This window comes from Arachis hypogaea, chromosome 14, assembly GCF_003086295.3.
Source record: "Arachis hypogaea cultivar Tifrunner chromosome 14, arahy.Tifrunner.gnm2.J5K5, whole genome shotgun sequence".
NCBI lineage: Eukaryota > Viridiplantae > Streptophyta > Magnoliopsida > Fabales > Fabaceae > Arachis > Arachis hypogaea.
The window spans coordinates 28,661,264-28,674,208 of record NC_092049.1 but is presented as its reverse complement, the minus strand read 5'-3'; the positions used below and the strand labels follow the sequence as shown (position 1 = coordinate 28,674,208).

The following is a 12,945-nucleotide window of genomic DNA, read 5'->3' as shown; positions in this document are numbered from 1 at the left end:
TTGATAGGGTTCTGGTCAGCTTGGAGTGGCTTGAGGAGTTCCCAGATACTCGCTTGAAAGGAGGCCCGTGAGGCCTGTCAGACCATTGCCCTTTGGTTTTAGAAGATTCTAGAATCCGTGCGGGTCCAAGGCCTTTTCGCAGTTTGGACTCCTGGTTTACCCATGAAGGGTTCCTGGAATTGGTAAAGGATGAGTGGAGGAAATTGGGAGGTGACATATTTACAAATAAGTTGAAGGCGTTGACAGGTCCGCTCAGGAGATGGCATATGGATAATTTTGGGGACATAGACAACAGGATTAAGAAGTTTGAGGAAGAGATTAAGAAGATTGATGACAAGGTTAGTGCTGGTAGTTATGACGGAACAATGGAGGCAAGACGTAAGGCTCTGGTGACTTGCTGTGCAAAGTGGTATGTCAGAAAAGAGATGCATTGGAAGCAGATGTCCCGGTCCAAACATGCTAGAGATATGGATAAGAACACTAGGTACTTCCATAATCTAGCATCGGCAAGAAGAAGAAACAACAGAATCAATTCTCTGGTGTTGGATGGAAGATTGGTACGGAATCAGGCCAGAATAAAAAAGGCGATCATGGGTTTTTATAAAGAACTGTATAGGCAGGAGCATGCCCCTTTGATTGGGATCCGTGATGGGCTGGTCAAGCAGATTTCTGAAGAAGAGGCAACAGTGTTAGAGGAAATGCCATCGATGGAGGAAGTACGAGAGGCAGTGTGGGATTGTGAGTCTAGTAAAGCTCCAGGTAGTGATGGTTATAACATGAACTTCATAAAGAAATGTTGGGAGGAGCTTGGTCAGGAGTTTACTGCAGCTGTGTTGGGCTTTTTTGAGAATGCAAAGCTACCAGCAGACGCAAATGTTACTTGGGTGGCGCTAGCTCCAAAATTTGTGGGGGCCAAGGAAATCAAAGACTTAAGACCGATTAGTATGGTTGGATGCTTATACAAGGTGATATCCAAAGTGCTAGTAAGACGAATGCGATCAGTGATGCCACATCTAGTAGGAGAGACTCAGTCTGCTTTTGTAAAGGGTCGCAAAATTCATGATGGTGCACTCATTGCTTGTGAGACGGTCCACTGGCTCAAGTTGCGAAAGAAGGAAGCGACAATTGTTAAATTGGATTTTCAGAAAGCCTATGACAGAGTAAGATGGAGCTTTGTGGATATAGTGCTTCAGAAGATGGGCTTTGGTTTTAGATGGAGGACCTGGGTGAAGGAATGTATGACTACAGCATCTATGTCAGTGTTGATTAATGGGTCACCTACCAAGCCGTTCAAGATGGAAAGGGGTCTCAGACAAGGCGATCCCCTCTCTCCTTTCCTGTTTGTTCTTGTTGTTGACGTTCTGCATAGGATGGTGGGAGAGGCGGTTAGAAATGGTAGAATTTCTCCACTGCTGGTGGGAAGGGACAATATAGAATTGTCGCATCTCCAATTTGCAGACGACACCATATTATTCTGTCCACAGGAAACAGAGACGTTATTGAATTACAAGAGACTCCTGCGATGTTTTGAGTTAATGTCTGGCCTGAGTATCAACTTTGAAAAGTCGAGCCTTATTTCCATCAATTGTGAGAAGGAATGGGTGACTAATATGTGTGGTCTGTTGGGATGTGCTGAAGCGGCTTTACCTGTCAGGTACTTAGGAATTTCTCTTGGTGTAAATCCTCGTTTGGTGAAGACTTGGAAACCAATCATAGACAAGGTGGAAGATAAGCTCAGCCTTTGGAAAGCGAGATCACTCAACAAGGCGGGCAAGTTGGTCCTCATAAAATCTGTTCTCAATAGCCTGCCGATTTACTACTTAAGTTTGTATAAGATGCCAAAGGGGGTTGCAGACAAGATCATTGGGCTTCAAAGAAGGTTTTTGTGGAGTAAAGAGGATGGGAACAACGGGATACCACTGGTGAAATGGGAGATAGTTCAAGCTCCGAAAAAGCTAGGTGGCTTGGGGGTGGGAGATGCTCTAATTCGGAATGCGTCGCTTCTGTTCAAGTGGTGGTGGCGCTTTTCTAAGGAGGACTGCCCGCTTTGGAAGAAGGTTGTTTGTTCTTGTAATCGGTTGGACCCAACGGTTATGTTGTCTAACCAACCGTTGCCATATAGAGGGGGGCCGTGGAAAGATATTTGCCAGCTTAATATTAAGGAGCAACATGTTCGGGATATGATGATCAGGGGTCTGTCCATGGAGGTGGGAAATGGCAGAAACGTCCGTTTTTGGGAGGATGTTTGGCTACAAGATGGCTCTTTGAAAGATTGTTTTCCGAGACTCTTCTCTGTTTCAAATCAGCAAGGATCCGTAATAGGAGACTGTGGGTTTTGGGATGGGCTAGAGTGGGTTTGGGACTTCCAATGGAGGAGAGAACTCTTCCAATGGGAGTTAGAGCTTCTCAATCAACTTCATGATCGATTACGGGTCGTAAGGTTATCGGTTGATAGACAGGATTCAGTTGTATGGAAATTTGATAAAAAGGGAGTTTTTTCTACTAATTCTTTTGTGCAGGTGCTACAAAAAGAGACTCTCTCAGCCGATATTACGAGCTACAACTTCACAAGCTCCATTTGGAGAGGCTTGGTTCCTCCACGAGTTGAACTTTTTACTTGGTTTGTGCTTGTTGGCAGGGTTAACACGAAGGAGAGGCTGAGTAGACTTGGCATTATTAATCATCATGACAATATCTGTGTATTATGTAAAAAAGACATAGAATTTGTGCATCATTTATTTTTTGCTTGTGAGTTCACGTGGCAGGTGTGGTGTGCATGGTTGACGTTTACTGATAGAGCTTGGGCCATACCGGGATCAGTCAAGGAGTTCTTTGAGAGTTGGACTAGTGTACCAGGTGGAAAGTCGGAGCAAAGGAAATGGATGATAGGCTTCTGTGCGGTTATTTGGAACATCTGGCTAGAGCGGAATAGCAGAGTCTTTCAGAGGGTAGAGACAAGTGTTGAAGGAGTAAAGATTCTGTCCTGTTTGAGCTACAAGGATTGGTGTGGAGTTGATCCGTTTGGTTGTTGATGACAATGCCGGAGATGACAACGGATTACAACTCTCATTTTTGTTTATGTTTTTAGTCCTGTGTTCTTTTGCTCCACTTTACTGTGTTGAGCTACCTATGTTCAAAAAAAAAAATAGGTGAGTGCCTGCCGGACTTGTCCGCACTATGCCTATGCCCAAGCTTACAGAACAAGCAATGTAAGTTAGGTAAACAATTATTTTTGGCGCTCAAAAAAATCTACCATAACCCACCTTGTTAACGAATTAAGCAGGACAATCCAACTCGTTTACCACTTCTAACAGTAAATACTCTATTTTTAGAGCATTGTTTCTTTTGAAAGATTGTATTAATCATTAAAAGTATAATCATGCATTTATGTTTAGTAGCCATGATATTTGTGATTTGTCCTATTTACTTGGTAAAAAACTTATTTGCGATTTTTACTAAAAACAATAGACAAGCAAATGAACGATTAATTTGTCATGAATTTAGTTTTATTTAAGTATTTATTATTAGTTAATATGATGTTACATGAGATTTGAAATTTAATACTTATTTAAATAGACAAGTAAATTAAGTTTAAATTTATCTGTCTCGTACTCTAATAATATATGTTAAGATGATAAATAAAAAAAATTAAATATAAAAAATTTAAATTTTAATATATTTATTTTTTAATTATTAAATAAATATTTTTAAAATATTCTATTATAATAATTTTAACATGTATCTTTAGAAATACATGTTAGTTAAATCAATTAAATTTTTATATACATATAGTATTTTTATCGTAATAAGTGTTCATTATTGTGATTTACTTAACGAACATTCATGAAATTCGGTAAATAGCTAGTGTATATTCTCTCGCGCCTTAATGATAAGGAGGAGGACAGCTGGATATATATAGGTACAATAAATGTGAGACGAAATTAAAATTAAAATAAAAATAAAAATTACAAATTTACATTTTTTCATCCTTAAATTCTTTAATTTGATTACAAATTTATGCTGTGCTGTTTATACCCAGGTTGCTTTTATTATAAAAACGTTTTAAAATAGCGACCAATTTTAGCGATCAACAAAATCGGTCATTATTAGCAATTGATTTTGTGATTAATTAAACTTTTTTAGAACTTAAAAAAAATCGATTGCTAAATTTTAATTAGCGACCGATTTAGTGACCACCCACTCTTAATTGTCAAATTGATTGCTAAAATAAAAATTAGTGACCGATTTAACTACTAATGACAAAGCCAATCTAGTTGGTCGTTAAAATCAGTCGCTATTTTTTTAACTTAGCGACCGAATTAACAACGAAAACAAAAAACAAGTTTTTAAGGTATGTTGAACATACCTAAATCAGTCGCTATTTTTAATTTAGCGACTGATTTTGCGACCAATATAAAAACAAACTTAATGGTGGTTGGTCGCTAAATCGGTCGTTACAAAGTTGGTCGCTAAATCGGTTGCTAAGTGTTAAGATAGCGATCGATTTAGCGACCAATTATAAAATGCTGATTTTAAAGCATTCGGTCGCTAAATGGTTGCTATTTTATAATTTAGCGACTGAATTAGCAACCAACTTAAAAATATGTTGATAAAATAGTCGGTCGCTAAGGTAGCAGTCACTAAATCGGTTGCTAAGGGTTAATATAGTGACCGATTTTATCAACCAACTATAAAATCTTAGCATTAGAGCAGTTGGTGACCAACTAAAAAATAAAAGTTACAAATTAATTAGTTGCTAAATCGGTCACTGTTTTAAATAATGGGAACAAACTAGATTTCAAAATAAATTAAAAAAACCCATCACTTTTCAACCCTAATAACCCTAAGCTCTCTCTCCACACAGTGTCCCTTTCGTCGCCTCCCTCACTCTCCGGTGGAGTGGAGAGAAGTCACTTTCCGTCGTTCTTTTCTCAGCATCGCCTCCTGTGGTAACTTCTCCGGTAACAACAACAACAACAATCTTCCAGTTAAGCTGATTTTCTTCTTCAGTCCAGGTACTTCAACTTCGTATCTCTAATTTTGATTTCTCACTATAATTCCAGAGAATATTTTTGTATTTTGATTTTGATTTGGTTTTATCTATTAGAATATTAATTATTTTCGTTAAATTAACACACAACACAAAACAACTCAATAATAAGTTAAACTTGAAGGTAGAAGCTACGCTGAAGAAAGCTTAGTTGATTTAATACCAAGAAAGTAGCTAAATTCTCTAACAACTCTCATCAAGAATATTGTTCAATTGTAAAATAGTTGATGTAATAGCATAAGGATCATTACTCTTAATAAGTATGTCATATACATAAGCAAAAAAATATAGAGTTGAAGCTTACCAGACTTCTTTATGAATAGGGATGGATCATATCATTGAGTATCTATTGAGAAAGAACAACTAGACTATGAAGTAAAGGTAGAAGAGAAAATTGAACTATGAATGAAAGTCTTATATTGATTTTGTTCAGCAGATATTATGTACTGTGATGAATATTTATACAATTGATGGTTGTACTCTCTTTTTACATTGCAGACTTTTCTAGCTTTCAACTGCTATAACTACCAATAACTAATTAACAAAATTGCTAACAAAATGATAAGAGCCAGAGTTAATTGTTTTGTGAGTGGAGAAATCTTCCAAACTTCATTAATTATGAGCAAACAATTATCTAAATAAGTTTTGATCATGATATCAGTGAATAGAAACGGGTCTAGTATTATAACTAAGCTCTATAATAAGCTTCAAGTGTTGCTCTACCGTTGCAAATTTGTGTTTCACTGCATTTTGGTTAAGTGCTAGGTTTCTTGGGAGTTTAAATTTGGATTTGTAATTTAGGTGTCAATTCGTTCTCGTTGTGGATCTGTTTGTGGATTGGAGCTTAGCTTTCTATTATTTCAACTTTGGGGGATTTTTTTTATGAACTGTCCATACTACAAGATAATGATGACGGTTAAAGAAATAGAAAAGAAAAGAAAAATAGAAAATTTTGTGCTTATTAATGTGATGATTTTGTAGGTTGGAAGTGTTCAAGCAGATGCTTCTCAAAGAGTATTTTTATAGAATACGGATTGAATCAAAATGAAGAAGCAAGAACAGAGCTGAGAGCAGTAGATGTGTGGATACTGACCGACAAGCCTTACTCTCATCAATCCATTCATTTGGTAAGCTTCAATCTCCATTCCCAGTTCTCACCCATTTATTTTCATCCCTTGAGCTTTCAAAGTTTTGATGATTGATGAATGCAATAAGCTGCGATCTCTTACGATTTTGCTTCGGATTTATTCAGTATAACTACTCTAAATAAACGCAGATTTCAAAATTTTCTTTCCCTTGACCTTCAAGTTCTCCATTTCGCGGTTTTAAATTGTATTAAAGATATCTTGTTATGATTTTGGTTCTTCCTTTTACTATCATTTTAGAGTATAATTTTCTGTTTCTCTAATGATATTTGATTTCATGCATCTTGCTTACAGCAAATCTCACGTTCTTTAGTTTGCTGATGCTAGTTTATCAAATATAATTCAGCAATTTGTTTCAATCAATTGATTATTTCATTGACTCTGGATCTGGTTGATTGATAAATATTTAAAGATTTGAAGTCAGCCCATTCTTTTGTGGCATATGGTGCTAAAACCGATCAATATAAATTTGAAAGAATGGACCTAATGTCATGTTTTTACCCTTGTTGTATGTGGCTGAATCTTTCAAATTACAAGTTGTATATCTTTTTTTGTACGTCATATTTCGTTTACTTTTTCTTTCCCCTTAATATTGTTCATTGCAATTGTTCAGGTTAAATAGTAAATAGAGCTCAAATTCCCACAAAAAGTTCAACACTCATTTCTATGATCGCAGATGAGGTAAGCGTGGCATTTCTGTGACTGACGAGGGTTTTAAGTGGTTTGTATGGTAATTTATTTTGATTCTTTCTCAATTTTTTAATATGCAATTCAACCTTCTGGTTTAGCTTAGGACATGTGGTGATTGGGTCGGAGTTCAAATGACAATTGAGGTTTAATATTTTCTGTTGGTACAAAGTTGTAGCATTTTATCTTTAATTTTTATGATTGTTCTTGTTAAGATGACCCTATTTCATCCACCAATATATATTTGAAAGTTTAGAGGTTGATGTCTTGATGAGTACCAGGTTCTGATGGCAAAACCTATTTCTATCTTGACCTGTACATTAGAGCTCTATTAGCCTATTGAAGCATTTGTATTTACTGTAATCCATATATAATACTAGCCTATGTAATTTGCCTATATCTCTTCTAGTGCATACATGCAATATTTGATATAGGAAATCTAGCATCATGATGCATTCTAGTTTCTATGATGTTTGTTTTGATTTTGATAGTTTAGATGCACTCTATCATAAAAAGTAATAACTACTTGATGGAATATAATGTAGGATACTGTTGTTGGATTTCTGCTGGCTGGAGTGGGTAATGTTGACTTGCGAAGGAAGACAAATGATCTTATTGTAGATTCAAGCAGCTGCTATTTTTAATGATTTTCTATATTTTCATGTTAGTTGTTAGTGTTTCCAGAATAAATGAAGTTTTATTAGAATTGAATAAGAATAAAATAATTCTTACTATCAAGAATTTGCTATACGATGCATAAAATAAGCTTTTCAATTAATGTGGTTATTTGGGAATATTCATGTTGTCAAGTTTTTTGTTTTAATTCAATGCAAAGCAAGATATCTCATTCTATCTGAGATAACGAAAATTTTTTTTGTTACTAATAATGCTTGGTTGCTAATTAGCGACTGATTTAGTGACTGAAATGTTGGTTGCTAAAATACAGGTCTCCACTTAGCAACCGAATTAGAAACTGAAACATTGGTAGCAAATTAGAGACCGAAATGCTGGTGGCAAACTAGCGATCAATTTAGCGACCGAAAAGTTGATCGCTATTTAGCAACTGATATACTCAGCGACCGATTTAGCGATCCAAAAATTTGGTTACCATTTAGCGACCGATACTCTATGGTGAGGGTTTGGTGTCATTGTTCAGAAATCAGTCACTAACCATTAGCGACCAAGGTTTTAGTGACTACCAAAATAGTTCGCTAAATCGGTCACTAAGGATTTAGCGACTGATTTTCAAAAAAAAAATTATCACTAAATTAGTCGCTATTCCGGTAATTTATTGTAGTGTGAAAAGTAGTATGAAAAGTAGTATAATATCAATTAGAGAGTTTGAAATACGCTTATAAGCTATAATCCTTCAAAAATGTATAATATAGTTTCATTTTCATATTTTTTTTCTATTCTTATATTATTTAAGCTGCTTTGCCAAAAAGTACAAATACATTTTTATATTAGCAAAAGTTTATCTTTATTCTTACAAAAATATTATTTACATATCAAAAATAGTCATTATATATATATATATATATATATATATATATATATATATATGATTTAATTCGTATTTAGTGTATATTTTATATTTTAATATATATTAATAGTTAATTTTAATATATACTTAACATATTTAATATTTTTATAACTCAATCTACTCACTCATATCTTGATTTATTTGTGGATATAGAATAATAATAATTTTAGTATCTTTTATTATTTAATGTATATAACAAGTAATAATAATATCTTTATGTTAAGATTATATTGTTTGCTATTATATTTGGTTACAAGATAATTTTTTTTAACTATATTTTTATACCAATTAAAAGGATACTAAAAAAAATTTGTCAATATTTTTTAATTATTTTTAAAGCAATGTTATATGATCAATAAAAATTATTATTTTTAACTAACAGTTAATTAACTAACTCTAAATTCGGAGGATTAAACTCTAAATTCTCATAGAAAAATTAGATAGTCAATATTTTATTTATATTTATTTTATATTTGAATTAATATTAGTTAATTATTTTCTTTTATTTAAAGTGTTTATCTTTTTACATTTTGTCATTTTCCAATCATATATATTCCATCAATAATGCTCTACGTCCAGATAAAAAAACCCATCCAAGTCATCCGAGTCCTTTTTCGTTAACGCGCCTCCCCACTTTTCCCAAGTTACGTGAAATACACGCGCGCCTCCCTCTCCCTCCTATCAACATAATAGATTTACGTAAACTTTTTCTTCAACGTAAACATTCTTCTTCTTCTTTTTTTTTTCTTCTCTTTTGCTCGTTCTTCTTCTCTGTTGCTCGTCCTTCTTCTTCCTATTCTTCTTCATTTTCTTCTTTGATTTTGTGGATTTATCTTCTTCGTTTTCATATTTCCATATTCTATTAAAACAATGAATGATTCAACTTCAAATCAGATAAATGAGAGCGTTTTGGATTATTCTTCTAAAATGAATTAAGTGGACGAGGTTTGGATTTTTTTTAATCGAATTGAATGGAATGCAATTGTTAAATTGAATTGAATTGAATTGAATGTACGTATGTGTTCTGAATTGAATTGAATTGAATTGAATTTATAATCTCTCAATTGTAGACACAGGTGTTTTGAATTTATATAATGGATAATGTTTCGTTCATTTAGTACTATACAATTGTTTTACCATGATAATACGTTCGGTTCATTCTGCAGAAAGCTGTTTGAATTTGATTTTATATCATGGATAATATTCTGTTCATTTAGTACTATACAATTGTTTTACCTTAATTTAGTACTATACAATTGTTTCACCTTAATAACGTGTTCGGTTTATTATGCAAAAAGCTGTTTGAATTTGATTTTATATAATGGACAATGTTCTATTCATTTAGTACTATACAATTGTTTCACCATAATGATGTGTTCGGTTCATTATGTAGATAACTGTTTGAATTTGAATATATATAATGGATAATTTTCTATTCATAGTACTATACAATTGTTTCACCATAATAACATGTTCGGTTCATTCTGCAGACCAGGTGTGTTGTGGATGAACAATTTGTCCCAAAGGTTGAGATGATTCTCAAGACACTAGAAGAAGTCGAAAAGTTCTAAAAAAATTATTCCAAATTTGTCAGTTTTTCTACCAAAATAAGGAACATGAATCAGAAGGAAGACGAGATTAAGAATCAACTAATCGTATGCAGCAGATAAGGGAGGTGAAAATCCAAGATATCTCCAACTCTGAATAGTCATTTTTTTGTGTTAGTCTTTATTGGATAGTCACTTTTTTGTGTTTGATATTAGCTTTCTAAAATTCTTTATTGAATGGTCACTTTTTTATTTATTGAATAGTCAATTTATTCTGTTATGTCAAAGAGTTCAAGTATTTATGAAACTGAATACTGATAGCAACATTTTTTTTTAAATTTAGCTCTCTGCTATATTGATATATAAACTTTTTCGGTTCATCCAGTGTATTAATTTCGGTTCATTTGTTTTTTTGGGACTCTTAATATTTGATAAATACCCTGATTCCATTCACTGTGAATCTAGAACAAAACAGCAGTCAGACAGTTCCAACAGATATATACATTAACATCTCAGACCGACAGGACAAGAACTAATCCACACACACACACACACACACACTGAAAGAAGCAGTATTTGCTTTTTTAAACAAATTAAACAAAATAGTTTTAATTACAACCAGTCAAACAAAGTATATCCTATTTACTATCTATATTCCCATATGTGAATTTACAATAAGGGCTAGAGATGACAGCAAATGGCTTTGGGAGTCTTATTGCTTCAAATGCTCGAATCACTTGGTCTCTGATTTTTGTGATAAATATATTTAATGTGTACATATGCTTACATTATAGCGCGGCTTCTCTTTCTTTGTCACCATTGTCTTCTTCATTTTTGCTGTAAGGACAAAAAAATTTGGTCGATACTTCATTCAATACACCAATAAGCACAAGCATGCATATTTTAATCAAGTACATCAAAATGGCCAACCCAACTAAACCGAACGTCATTCATGTACTGAATAAAATGTAATAAACATTCATTGATCGAGAAAAACTTTTCTACATGCAAAAGAAGTCAACTGAACACACTAACAATCAGGTGAATTAAATGACAAACACCAGTGAACCGAACACCAATCATATGCTGAATAAAACGTGATAAACATTCAATCATCAAGTAAATCATTTCTGCATGCAAAAGGACTCAATTAAACACACTAACAATCAAATGAATAAAAATGAGCAACTCCACTGAACAAAAAAAAAAAGAACACATTTCCATTCCTATGCCCTAGTTACGCCAAAAATATAGAATCAGATTAAGTCAATCCACTAAACGAAGTAACTCAATTCAGTAAACCTAAAATGCAACTAGAAGAAATGCGAGATTGCAAGATTTTAAATGAACAGTAGTTTTTATCATACCTTTCAGAGTCAATGTTCTTGTTTTCATTCGTTTTTTCGTCTTCCTTTAGAAATCTTCTCGTGATTCTTTTCCCGTAACGGTTTTCGCAGAGAACACGAGTAAAGTTTGAGAGATTTTGAGAGAGATTCGAAGTTCTCCAGTAGTGGTTTCAATGTTGAAGAAGAAACGTTGTTTCATATTCAAGGCGCAAATGAATATGTTAACATTTTCGGTGCTCTAGGCGCGTGTAATATACACGCTCATTTAATGGTATTGAGTTTTTTTTATATTAGGTCAGCTTAGATATATTTGGATAAAAAATTATATATGGATGTATAGCATGACTTTTTAATTTGGAGAAAAAAAAATGACAAATAGATATATATAACAAGAAACATTATTACACAATCATCAACAAACAGTTACGTTGAATTGTACATTTGAAAATCCAAACAGATTATTGATTTAACAAAAGAAAAAAGAAAGACAAATCCAATTTTACTTTACCAAAAACAAAGGTATATTTTACTTTTATCCTAACACCAAGTAGCACAAGGCACAATGAGTCTTTTCTTTAAGATTCCTACATAATTTGCGTCAACTGTTGCTGCTTTCAATTGAAAAAATAATAAACAAATAAAATAATATGCACAAATAAACAAATGTTTATGAAAACATTGGAGAGAGAGAGATGTTTATGTTTAACAATATATGAAGGTTTAATTTTTCATCATGCATTAGTTACTGTTGCCATGAATAATGTAACAAAATATTTGTCAATTAGTATCAGGTCAGAGACATATACATGTCTTTATATATCTTACCAGCCACAGAAATCATAACAACAAGATATAATAGAGCATCTAACACTAGATATTCATTTTTCCAAGCTTCTCTAAAGCAGGATCTCCATGAGATTTTACCACATACAAAATACACACACATACAATGGAGCTGACATTTTATGTTGACATGCATCCTTTTATTTGTAGCATTAATGTTCAAATGTCCTACATAATACTTAAATATTAAAATAAAAATTATGAAAAAACATACTCATCAAGAAAAAAGAGTATTGTTTCATCAGTCCGGAGATATACCATAGTTTTGAGAAAGAACTCAACCAATTTGATCTTTAGATAAGTTTAACGATAGGTCATTAGAGTCTCACATGAGAAGAAGAAAGTCAAATATAGCCACAAGATGACCTGCCGGCTAAATCAAGCAAAATTAATTTTGCTTAGTAGCAAGTGATTGCCGGCAAGTCATCCTTGGCTTAATTTCACTTTCAACCACTTCATGAAAGACCCTCAGACCGAAAAATGAATGCATTATCATTGATATGTTGACTATATAACTATGTTCAATCTTAACGCCATTTTATAGCCAAGAGGGGGGTATAGAGACTAGTGGTGCCAAATGCACTTGTACATTGTACAATATTCTCACTTTTGACAAACCACCCTTCACTCCTCTTTAAGGGCAAGTGATGGTTATTCTTCTCAAAAGGGCTATCCAATACCCTGTCTAGTGCATGGGCATCCATTTGTTATTTAGGTATTTGAATTGAAAAAAAAATTTTTTTCCCTACATTTACAATATTATATAATATATTATGTAATAAAT

At 33.3% G+C, this 12,945-nt stretch overlaps 2 long non-coding RNA genes across 2 annotated transcripts; one reads left to right on the top strand and one right to left on the bottom strand.

Moving 5' to 3' along the window:
• Positions 1 to 4,722: 4,722 nt before the first annotated feature.
• Positions 4,723 to 7,678, top strand: LOC112741881 (uncharacterized). The gene is made up of 4 exons (XR_003171699.3): positions 4,723 to 5,015; positions 6,032 to 6,177; positions 6,809 to 6,876; positions 7,428 to 7,678. It is a non-coding gene; the product is annotated as an uncharacterized lncRNA (long non-coding RNA).
• A 2,721-nt stretch (positions 7,679 to 10,399) lies between these two features.
• LOC112741880 (uncharacterized) lies at positions 10,400 to 12,674 on the bottom strand. The gene is made up of 2 exons (XR_003171697.2): positions 11,340 to 12,674; positions 10,400 to 10,809 (listed from the first exon to the last, which is right to left on the bottom strand). It is a non-coding gene; the product is annotated as an uncharacterized lncRNA (long non-coding RNA).
• Between the last annotated feature and the right edge of the window lie 271 nt (positions 12,675 to 12,945).